This window comes from Sardina pilchardus, chromosome 6, assembly GCF_963854185.1.
Source record: "Sardina pilchardus chromosome 6, fSarPil1.1, whole genome shotgun sequence".
NCBI classification, from domain to species: domain Eukaryota; kingdom Metazoa; phylum Chordata; class Actinopteri; order Clupeiformes; family Clupeidae; genus Sardina; species Sardina pilchardus.
In genome coordinates this window covers 30,645,484-30,656,071 of record NC_084999.1, presented here as the reverse complement: position 1 = coordinate 30,656,071, position 10,588 = coordinate 30,645,484, and the positions used below count along the sequence as shown (strand labels likewise).

General features: G+C 41.3%; 1 long non-coding RNA gene across 1 annotated transcript; it reads right to left on the bottom strand.

Moving 5' to 3' along the window:
• On the bottom strand, nucleotides 1-2,830 carry LOC134083184 (uncharacterized). The gene is made up of 6 exons (XR_009939712.1): nucleotides 2,664-2,830; nucleotides 1,589-1,659; nucleotides 1,304-1,374; nucleotides 736-806; nucleotides 453-523; nucleotides 1-115 (listed from the first exon to the last, which is right to left on the bottom strand). It is a non-coding gene; the product is annotated as an uncharacterized LOC134083184 (long non-coding RNA).
• Nucleotides 2,831-10,588: the final 7,758 nt, after the last annotated feature.

Here is a 10,588-nt window from a genome sequence, read left to right as displayed (position 1 = left end):
ATCCGTTTGGTGTGGATGGAGGCAGGACAGGTCTCCTCGTTGAACCACCTGATTTCGTGCTTAGTGACCACCGCGTCGTTGGCTGACCATGTTTCTGTGTTTTTCCTCACAGCACCTGTAATCAAATAGACAGACATGTTAATGTTAATAGTATGTAGCATCCAACACCAACTATGCTTACACAATATAATATATAATATATGAGATGGGTATTAAGGAGATTCAATTAAAAACAAACATGACTTATGAAGTTATACAGCTATTACATTTCATTAGAGAGCTTTTCAGAAGGTGGGTACAGCAGACAGAGGCACTTATGTATGTTGACATTTACCTTCACTTCATCCTGCACTGGTAACACCAGTTACAGAAGCATTTGGCTATTTTTTTTATTATTATTATTAATAACGACCAAAAGTCAAATAAATCAAATGTAAAACTGTATAGCTTACTTTACTTGAATGGCAGGACAGGATGAGAAAGCGTAGACCCCCAAACCAGACTGGAGCCACTTGTGAATAACCTGTAACGCAGATACATAAATGTACATTTCATTAGAGCTTTTGAGGTAGAGGGTGGGTTTTATTATAGCAGACAAAGGCATTTAAGCATGTTGACATTTACCTTCACTTCATCCTGAACTAGTAACACCAGGTACAGAGGCATATAGTTATTTTTATTATTAATGTTTAGACCAAAAGTCAAATAAATCAAATGTAAAACTGTATAGCTTACTTTACTTGGGTGGCAGGACAGGATGAGAAAGCATAGACCCCCAAACCAGACTAGGGCCACTTGTGAATGACCTGTAACGTAGATACATAAATGTACATTTTATTAGAGAGCTTTTGAGGTAGAGGGTGGGTTTTATTACAGCAGACAAAGGCATTTAAGCATGTTACATTTACCTTCACTTCATCCTGAACTAGTAACACCAGGTACAGAGGCATATGGTTATTTTTATTATTAATGTTTAGACCAAAAGTCAAATAAATCAAATGTAAAATTGTATAGCTTACTTTACTTGGGTGGCAGGTCAGGATGAGAAAGCGTAAACCCCCAAACCAGACTGGAGCCACTTGTGAATGACCTGTAACGTAGATACATAAATGTACATTTCATTAGAGAGCTTTTGAGGTAGAGGGTGGGTTTTATTACAGCAGACAAAGGCATTTAAGCATGTTACATTTACCTTCACTTCATCCTGAACTAGTGACACCAGTTACAGAGGCATATGGTTATTTTTATTATTAATGTGTAGACCAAAAGTCAAATAAATCAAATGTAAAACTGTAAAGCTTACTTTACTTGGGTGGCAGGACAGGACGAGAAAGCGTAGACCCCCAAACCAGACTGGAGCCACTTGTGAATGACCTGTAACGTAGATACATAAATGTACATTTCATTAGAGAGCTTTTGAGGTAGAGGGTGGGTTTTATTACAGCAGACAAAGGCATTTAAGCATGTTACATTTACCTTCACTTCATCCTGAACTAGTGACACCAGTTACAGAGACATATGGTTATTTTTTATTATTAATGTTTAGACCAAAAGTCAAATAAATCAAATGTAAAACTGTAAAGCTTACTTTACTTGGGTGGCAGGACAGGACGAGAAAGCGTAGACCCCCAAACCAGACTGTGGCCACTTGTGAATGACCTGTAACACAGATACATAAATATGCATTACTTTTATCATCAGAAAGAAATGGCCAAATATTTATCATAACCAATACTACACCCCATTAAAAATGCATTTTATTGGAACGTTCAATATCATTAAATGAACTCGTAGACGATAGTATTTCTACATGAAAACAAATACTGTAGCTTCGTGCATTTATATTTCTTAAAAGTTAGAGTAATCTCTACTATTCAATCTAAAAAGTCACCAGGAAACACGTCTGGAAACCGGACTTTTTAGATTGAAAAGTAGGCCTGTTTGCTGGTTTCTAACGTGTACAAAATATAAGCATGAGTCCCAAAGCTTTTTTGTTACTGCCAGCAGAGAATGTCGAGCTACGACGAATGTGTTTGAGCATACGGCAGCTGATTTGCTACCTTGCTAACGTCGTTCATAATATAAAACCATTAGCAGCTAACGTTATCCCGGAATGGTGAACAATGTGAAATCAGCCTCTCTCCCAGAAAGAAATGAGGTTTAAACACATCTGAAATGGCCTACGTTTTCATAAAGACTCCCGAGTCCAACATCTAAGCTTTCATAACGTTCACAAAAAAACTAGCAGAATCTAGACTCCCTGTAACTTTAACGCTATCGTTAGCTAACAAGCTAACGCAAGCCAACAAGCTAACGCTACCTAACGCAAGCCAACTTTTGTTGTTCACATGCAAACACTTAAAGTTAGCGTTAAACCAAATTAAACTTTACTCATTTTAAACTCAGTTCTGAGTTTAGCTTTAATTCAAAAGGTAACAAAGCTCAAGTTGGACAGGATTTAGCCCCGTCTAAAGTGGGCTAAATTAGCTTGCGCAAGCTAGACGTGTGTAAATATGAGCTATAGCTGCTATCTGCCGACCAGCAAATCTTCGGATAATATTAGCAGATAAAGCTAGATAAGTAGGTAACTTGTGTTATGGAAGTACTTTTTCAGTGGATAGACTAGGTAGCTGCATAAATAAAGCATATAGGAGCATACTTACAGTGAGCCTTCAGACGCCGCTGTTTTCGTCTTCCACTTCATCAACGAGAAATTTGAAAACCGAAGAAGCCGTTAGGAGTGGAAAGGGCGCGTTCGATGTGCGTATCCGCACGGAGTCCGCCGCAGACCCGCTGCACGAAGGCGCGCTGGCGGAGGCGGGTCGTGTCCCGTGCGCGCAGCCAAAACGGAGGTGACTGTGACGCGGATGTGGCGGCTTGAGGGCGGGTCCGTTTTGGAATCCTCTGCTGTGTGGGATGCCTCTATTTCGACATGCTGCCAATCCGACACATCTTAGTACCCCCATTCCGACAGTTTACAAATCCTATTTTTTTCCAAGTCAATTTAACGGAGCCCGACGGACGCAAAGTGCGTCAAAAACACACCCATTCTTCTCTGTTACATTGCTCCGCGATTAGTAATCACAGCGAGATGAGACCTATATTGCATGAAAAAACAGAACCGGGGCTTTCCAACGAGACTATACACCATCAAGTATGAAAATAAAATAAAATCATGAATTTAAATCAAAGTATATCATATTCACAGTCTATATTGCTCTGCGTTCAGAGCTACTGCTCTCGCTTGAATTACTCCGGGACCAGGCATCGCACAGACATGACACGCATATCAAATGAAAGAGGAGAAACAGAGCTTTCCATTGATACCAAACACATCGATCCTTTTGTGTTATAAAAACAGACGAAGTGACAAACAAATAATATAAGTGACAAACTAATAAGACTTGCCATGTCTCTTCACAATTAGCCTACATTGTAAATGTGAATCTTTATCATTTTACACAATTGGATATAGTTATGACATTAATAGCCTATTAATGACCTTATGTCGGAATGGCACGTTGCTTGAAAAAAAAGTTAAATACCGCCACTGCAACCATGAAAAAAAAAAAAAATGTCGGAGTGGTGGGACTTTTTCCCATAAAGAGACTATTTATTTATTTATTTATTTATTTATTTAAAAGGGACAATGCAGATCAATTAACATTCTTTGTTTACACTCAAAATGTAAATGTGCCAGAGTTAGCAATCCTCCACTACGACAATTGGACGTCAATGTCGGAGTGCTGGTATGTCGGAATAAACGGCGGATACCCTTTTCCCCCTTGACAGTAAAGAAGATGGTAAAATCTGTCCGGTACCTCCCCCAGAACAGACCTCCATGGTGGCCACAAGAGCTGCCATTTGTCTGGTAAACAGTTGAATAACTGTCAAATGTGCTGTAATAAAATTGCTGCTGTGACATTGGACAATTCCACGTAAAATGTTATGTAAATAAACGGTCATTTACTCCAATTTTGTCTGAGGGCAGGTGAATCTCTCCTGGTCCTGGGGCAGAAGTAGTATGGTTTTACTCGTGGGGAACTGTGGTTGGACAAAAGGGAGTCAACTGACTGCTCTGGTCTCAAGGCAGAAGTTGTATGTTGGATTTTCATTTTAGCTGTGTAGTCTCATCTGGTCCCAGGGCAGAGACGGTCATTTACTCCAATTTTGTCTGAGGGCAGGTGAATCTCTCCTGGTCCTGGGGCAGAAGTAGTATGGTTTTACTCGTGGGGAACTGTGGTTGGACAAAAGTGAGTCAACTGACTCCTCTGGTCTCAGGGCAGAAGTTGTCATGTTGGATTTTCATTTTAGCTGTGTAGTCTTCTCTGGTCCCAGGGCAGAGACGGTCATTTACTCCAATTTTGTCTGAGGGCAGGTGAATCTCTCCTGGTCCTGGGGCAGAAGTAGTATGGTTTTACTCGTGGGGAACTGTGGTTGGACAAAAGGGAGTCAACTGACTGCTCTGGTCTCAAGGCAGAAGTTGTATGTTGGATTTTCATTTTAGCTGTGTAGTCTCATCTGGTCCCAGGGCAGAGACGGTCATTTACTCCAATTTTGTCTGAGGGCAGGTGAATCTCTCCTGGTCCTGGGGCAGAAGTAGTATGGTTTTACTCGTGGGGAACTGTGGTTGGACAAAAGTGAGTCAACTGACTCCTCTGGTCTCAGGGCAGAAGTTGTCATGTTGGATTTTCATTTTAGCTGTGTAGTCTTCTCTGGTCCCAGGGCAGAGACGGTCATTTACTCCAATTTTGTCTGAGGGCAGGTGAATCTCTCCTGGTCCTGGGGCAGAAGTAGTATGGTTTTACTCGTGGGGAACTGTGGTTGGACAAAAGGAGTCAACTGACTCCTGGGCAGGGAATTTCAGGCCTGCGCGGGACCATTCTACGATTTTCAAACGCAATCTTGGTTTCTTGGTTTCTTGCTCCGCACTGCCTGGCTGCGCTAACAGAATTTTCATTTTCATCATTGCCCGCTCCAGTAAGAGAAAGGTAAGTAATTTTCTTCAAACTGCAGAATTGTATGTAAAACAATGTGTGATTGTTTTCTGCCCTCACTTAAAGTAGGCTATAGTGTTGGGCTAAGCTTGCCAACCATTTCCTGAAGCAAAACGTTGCAGTGGCTGTTTTCAGTGATTCTTATCACACTAAAGGTAGAAGAACAAGCTGCTAGGTAGGCCTAATAAAAAAAAAAACATGTGTAGCCTACACAAGCGTTAAATAAGCTAGTGAGTGAAGCTAATCATAGCGGCTGTCTCATCTGGTCCCAGGGCAGATATGTATCCTTTCCCACGATTTGAGTGATCTAATTAAGTTAAACCATGGAAGCGTGGCTTTTCTAAAACGTTTGCCACGTCAATCTAGCAAGATTTCATGAAACACGGGCACAGCAACGAACAATGTAACGATGTAATTCATAGATAATCATTCTCCCGCTAAGAAATCTATTCCCTCCATATTGAATGGTTGCCATGCAACAACGAGACGCAGCCGGCAGCCACTTTTGTGCTAGCAGCTAGTTGTGGTAGGGCATTAAACGAAATGCGGTCAAGGTGTGTGTTTATTGTGATATTTACAACGGCATCGAACGCGAATTAAGCAATAAGCTCCGAGAGGCCGTGGTTTTATACTGTTATTATGGTAGATGAATCTCGTCTGCTCCCAAGGCAGAGACCACTTTTCCCCTTGATTTTGTCTGAGGGCAGGTGAATCTTTCCTGCTCCTGGGGCAGAAGTAGTAGGCTATGTTTTTACTCGTGGGGACAAAAGGGAGTCAACTGCCTCCTCTGGTCTCAGGGCAGAAGTTGTTACGTTGGATTTTCATTGTAGCTGTGCAGTCTTCTCTGGTCCCAGGGCAGAGACTATCGTTTACCACAATTTTGTCTGAGGGCAGGTGAATCTCTCTTGGTCCTAGGGCAGATGTTGTATTTTTCTGCTCTTTGGACAATGTGGTTGGACAAAAGGGAGTCAACTGACTCCTCTGGTCTCAGGGCAGAAGTTGTCATGTTGGATTTTCATTTTAGCTGTGTAGTCTCATCTGGTCCCAGGGCAGAGACGGTCATTTACTCCAATTTTGTCTGAGGGCAGGTGAATCTCTCCTGGTCCTGGGGCAGAAGTAGTATAGTTTTACTCGTGGGGAACTGTGGTTGGACAAAAGTGAGTCAACTGACTCCTCTGGTCTCAGGGCAGAAGTTGTGTGTTGGATTTTCATTTTAGCTGTGTAGTCTTCTCTGGTCCCAGGGCAGAGACGGTCATTTACTCCAATTTTGTCTGAGGGCAGGTGAATCTCTCCTGGTCCTGGGGCAGAAGTAGTATGGTTTTACTCGTGGGGAACTGTGGTTGGACAAAAGGGAGTCAACTGACTGCTCTGGTCTCAAGGCAGAAGTTGTATGTTGGATTTTCATTTTAGCTGTGTAGTCTTATCTGGTCATGTTTTTTTTTATTTCAGAATGGAGACAAACTGGGCAAATGGAGTTAAAAAACGGTTGAAGAAGCCACGTGACTCCAGGGTCCAGCAAGATGTCATGGTGATTAGGGGGGATGCCAAGGAGTTCATGATGACTTATATCAAGGAAGTTGAGGAGAAAGAGCTGTGTTACTTCAGACCCCCAGTCTGCCCCCGGGAGAATTATTTTCACTATGGCTGTGACCGTGGGAACCAGTCTTCAGGAAAAAGCAAAGGGGAAGCTACAAAAACACGGGCCAATTATTGTAAGGCGTACATCTCTTTTAAAGTCATCGTTGACGCTGGAGTATCAGGTGCCATAATTCAGAAGATGCTGCAGCACACTGGTCATGATGAAGACTGTAAGGAGACAAATCGTATCCACCCACAGCTGCATTCCCTGGTCAAAATATGGCTTGAACAGGTTTGCTCCATTTCTGAAACCTTAATTAAAAGCCATGATTGGGCTCAAGAAAATGGACATGTGGACAAAAAAAATCGCCGGTATTTCTTGACCCCTGCTGACATTCGGCTTGTAAAAAAAAATCTCAGAGGTGTGGGTAGTGATTCTGTGAATGTGGACAATTTGGTATCCACAGAACTCAAAGAGAGCATCTGCTTTTACCAGCCACTTCAAAACGATCAACCGTTAGTTTTAGTTGTTCAAACAGCTTTCCAAAAGAAGCTTTTGGAGGACAACCCCCATCCAATGATTTTTATGGATGCTTCTTATACAGTGCCTATAGAAAGTCATCATACCCTTTTGAAATAGTTACTTTTTTTGTCTTACAGCCTGAAATCAAAACCCATTTTAAAAAAAATCTTTTCCAGTTTTATTAACAAATTTAGCTGTACAACATCAAAATAATGAAAAAAAAGTCAACAGTTCTGAAAATTAATAAAAAAATTAAAAACTAGAATAACAGGGTTGGAAAAGTCATCATACCCCTGACTTAATACTTTGTAAAGCTTCCTTTTGCTTTCATTACAGCCATCAATCTGTTTGGATGTCTCTATTATAGCTTTGCACACCTAGATAGGGGAATATTTGCCCAATTTTCCGTACAGAAATGTTAAAATTTAGTCAAATTCTGTAGGGAATGGCGATGGACTACTCTCTTCAAGTCAATCCACATGTTTTCTATAGGATTTAAGTCAGGGCTCTGACTTTGCCACTCAAGGATATTCACCATCCTATCCTTAAGCCACTGCTTTGTTCTTTTGGCAGTATGTTTAGGATTATTGTCGTGTTGGAAGGCGAATGACCTCCCCATCCTCAGCTGTTTAGGAGAGGGACGCAGGTTTTCCTCAAGAATTTTGGTGTACTTGGCAGCATCCATTTTCCCTTCTATCCTGACCAATTGCCCAGTTCCCGCTGAAAAGAAACATCCCCACAACATAATGTTGCCCCCACCATGCTTCACACTAGGTATGGTGTGTTTTGGGTGGTGTACTGTGTTGGTTTTCGCCAAACATTGCGCTTGGAGTTCAGTGCAAAAACACATCTGGAATATTCTGCTACCATGTGGAAAAACCTTATATGGTCAGATGAGACTAAGATCGAACTTTTTGGAGACTAAGATTGAAGTTTTTGGACTGAGCTCCAGGCGCTAACCAAACACAGTATACACACCCAAACACACCCAAAACACACCATACCTACTTTGAAGCATGGTGGGGGCAACATTATGTTTTGGGGATGTTTCTCTTCAGCGGGGACTGGGCAATTGGTCAGGATAGAAGGGAAAATGGATGCTGCCAAGTACACCAAAATTCTTGAGGAAAACCTGCGTCCCTCTCCTAAACAGCTGAGGATGGGGAGGTCATTCGCCTTCCAAAACGACAACAATCCTAAACATACTGCCAAAAGAACAAAGCAGTGGCTTAAGGATAGGATGGTGAATATCCTTGAGTGGCAAAGTCAGAGCCCTGACTTAAATCCTATAGAAAATATGTGGATTGACTTGAAGAGAGCAGTCCATCGCCATTCCCTACAGAATTTGACGAAATTTTAACATTTCTGCACGGAAAATTGGGCAAATATTCCCCTATCTAGGTGTGCAAAGCTATAATAGAGACATATCCAAACAGATTGATAGCTGTAATGAAAGCAAAAGGAAGCTTTACAAAGTATTAAGTCAGGGGTATGATGACTTTTCCAACCCTGTTATTCTAGTTTTTAATTTTTTATTAATTTTCAGAACTGTTGACTTTTTTTTCATTATTTTGATGTTGTACAGCTACATTTGTAAATAAAACTGGAAAAGATTTTTTTAAAAAATGGGTTTTGATTTCAGGCTGTAAGACAAAAAAAGCAACTATTTCAAAAGGGTATGATAACTTTCTATAGGCACTGTAAAGGCATAACAGCCTACGGGTATGCATTCTATGCACTGTTGTTAATAAACAAAGCTGGAAGAGGTGTGCCATTCGCCTATTTCATTCTGAGCAAAGAGACCACTGCAACTGTTAGCCTCTGCCTACAGAAGCTTCAGTCAACCAACCCGAGCTTCTATCCAAGGTCAGACAAATGTTTGCATACATGTTTGAATAGTTGACAAGTGTAAGTTGTTTTCTAAATGCAAATGTGAATGTAACCATATATTCTTTATAATATGCTTTTGAGTGATGCGACGACTTCTCTTAATTTTCTTTCTTTTTTAATGTTACAGGTCAGTGATGATGGACCGTGACTTGAGAGTGTTAAATGCCATCAAAAGTGTCTTCCCAAATGCTAAGCCTCTCCTCTGTTGGTTCCACGTGCTTCAGGTAAGTTGATGATTATACAATATCACTGTTTGTGAAATATAAATCTATGATTTTGTACAATTGACATTGACATAGAATAACAGGAAATGTCAGATGTGCAGGTAGAGTACTACAGTATGTAAGGATGTTTGGGACTGTATGACAAATACAGTGGAATCGGTGAAAAGAAGGAGGCAGTGAAAAAAAGGCCTTGATTTAGGAAAAATAAGGTGTAGATGTCCTGCAGGAAGAGTTACAGTGATGTTTAGCAATCTTTAAAAGAGCTGAAAAGAGAAGTATCCTTGTGAAAGGGTTGTTCAACCAGGAAAAGGGAGGCAAGCTGAGAACCTGAGAAAGTTGAAAACCATTTGAGGAAGACTCCTGACATGCCACCCGTAGGGGAAACGGAAAGGTAGATGGGTGTTGCGCTACCTAGGTGGAAAGAATTAGAGGCTGTGGTGAGGAAGACATGGCTTCATCAGCTTCAGAGCCTAATTGGATTCAATATTGTGTATAAGAATGCCACAGGTGTAGCCTGACCAGCCAGACCCACATCAAGATGTAGGGTCTGGGAACTCACCGTAAGCAGGGCTCAATCGGAGGAGTGGGATAAACAGTTGTCTTTCAAATTCCTTCTTCGCAATAGGATAACGCTAAACGAATCATCGTCTTGTTTTCAAGTAGCAGGATGCCTAACCTTCCCTCTCCACGCAATAGGATAACGCTAAACGAATCTTCTTGTTTTCAAATAGCAGGATGCGTTACCGTCGCAACTTTTGTCACCATTATGTTAAGCCTGCCCACCGACTCTATGCAATCTGTGATGGGCCCGTCCGTTTCTCGGTTTCTCAGCTCCTAAGCTCAATGGAGAGTAGCTAGACTGCCTCGCCAGCCAAATTACATTTGATGCAGCTAGGGGCGTCTAGATTTCTAGGCTACCACAGGTGTTCTTTGGTTTCTGTAGAGATTATTTAAGGTTGTCTGGCAGAAGCAGTGTGCATTCCAGCAGTGTGGTGCAGGGCATGGAATATCAATTCCAAAAGAAAAAGAGACTTGTGTGGTATGTGGAAAAGAATGGGCTAATACATCAGAATCAGAATCAGTTTTAATTGGCACATACTTACACATACAAGGAATTTGACTTCAGTAGTTAAAACTCTCAGTACATTTAACAAGTAGACAGGTAGAAGTGCAAATAGACATAGCAACATTCAAACAACAGTAATATAGACACAGATGGTACAATAGACAACAACCACATAGGCACATAGACATCACACAATATCCAAAGGCATAGTATCAGAACAATACACATGAGGCGGTGTGTAAATAAAGTGCAGAAGTAAAGTGCAAATGTATGCATGTAATGAGTACAAGATGCATGTGGGTTAATATGT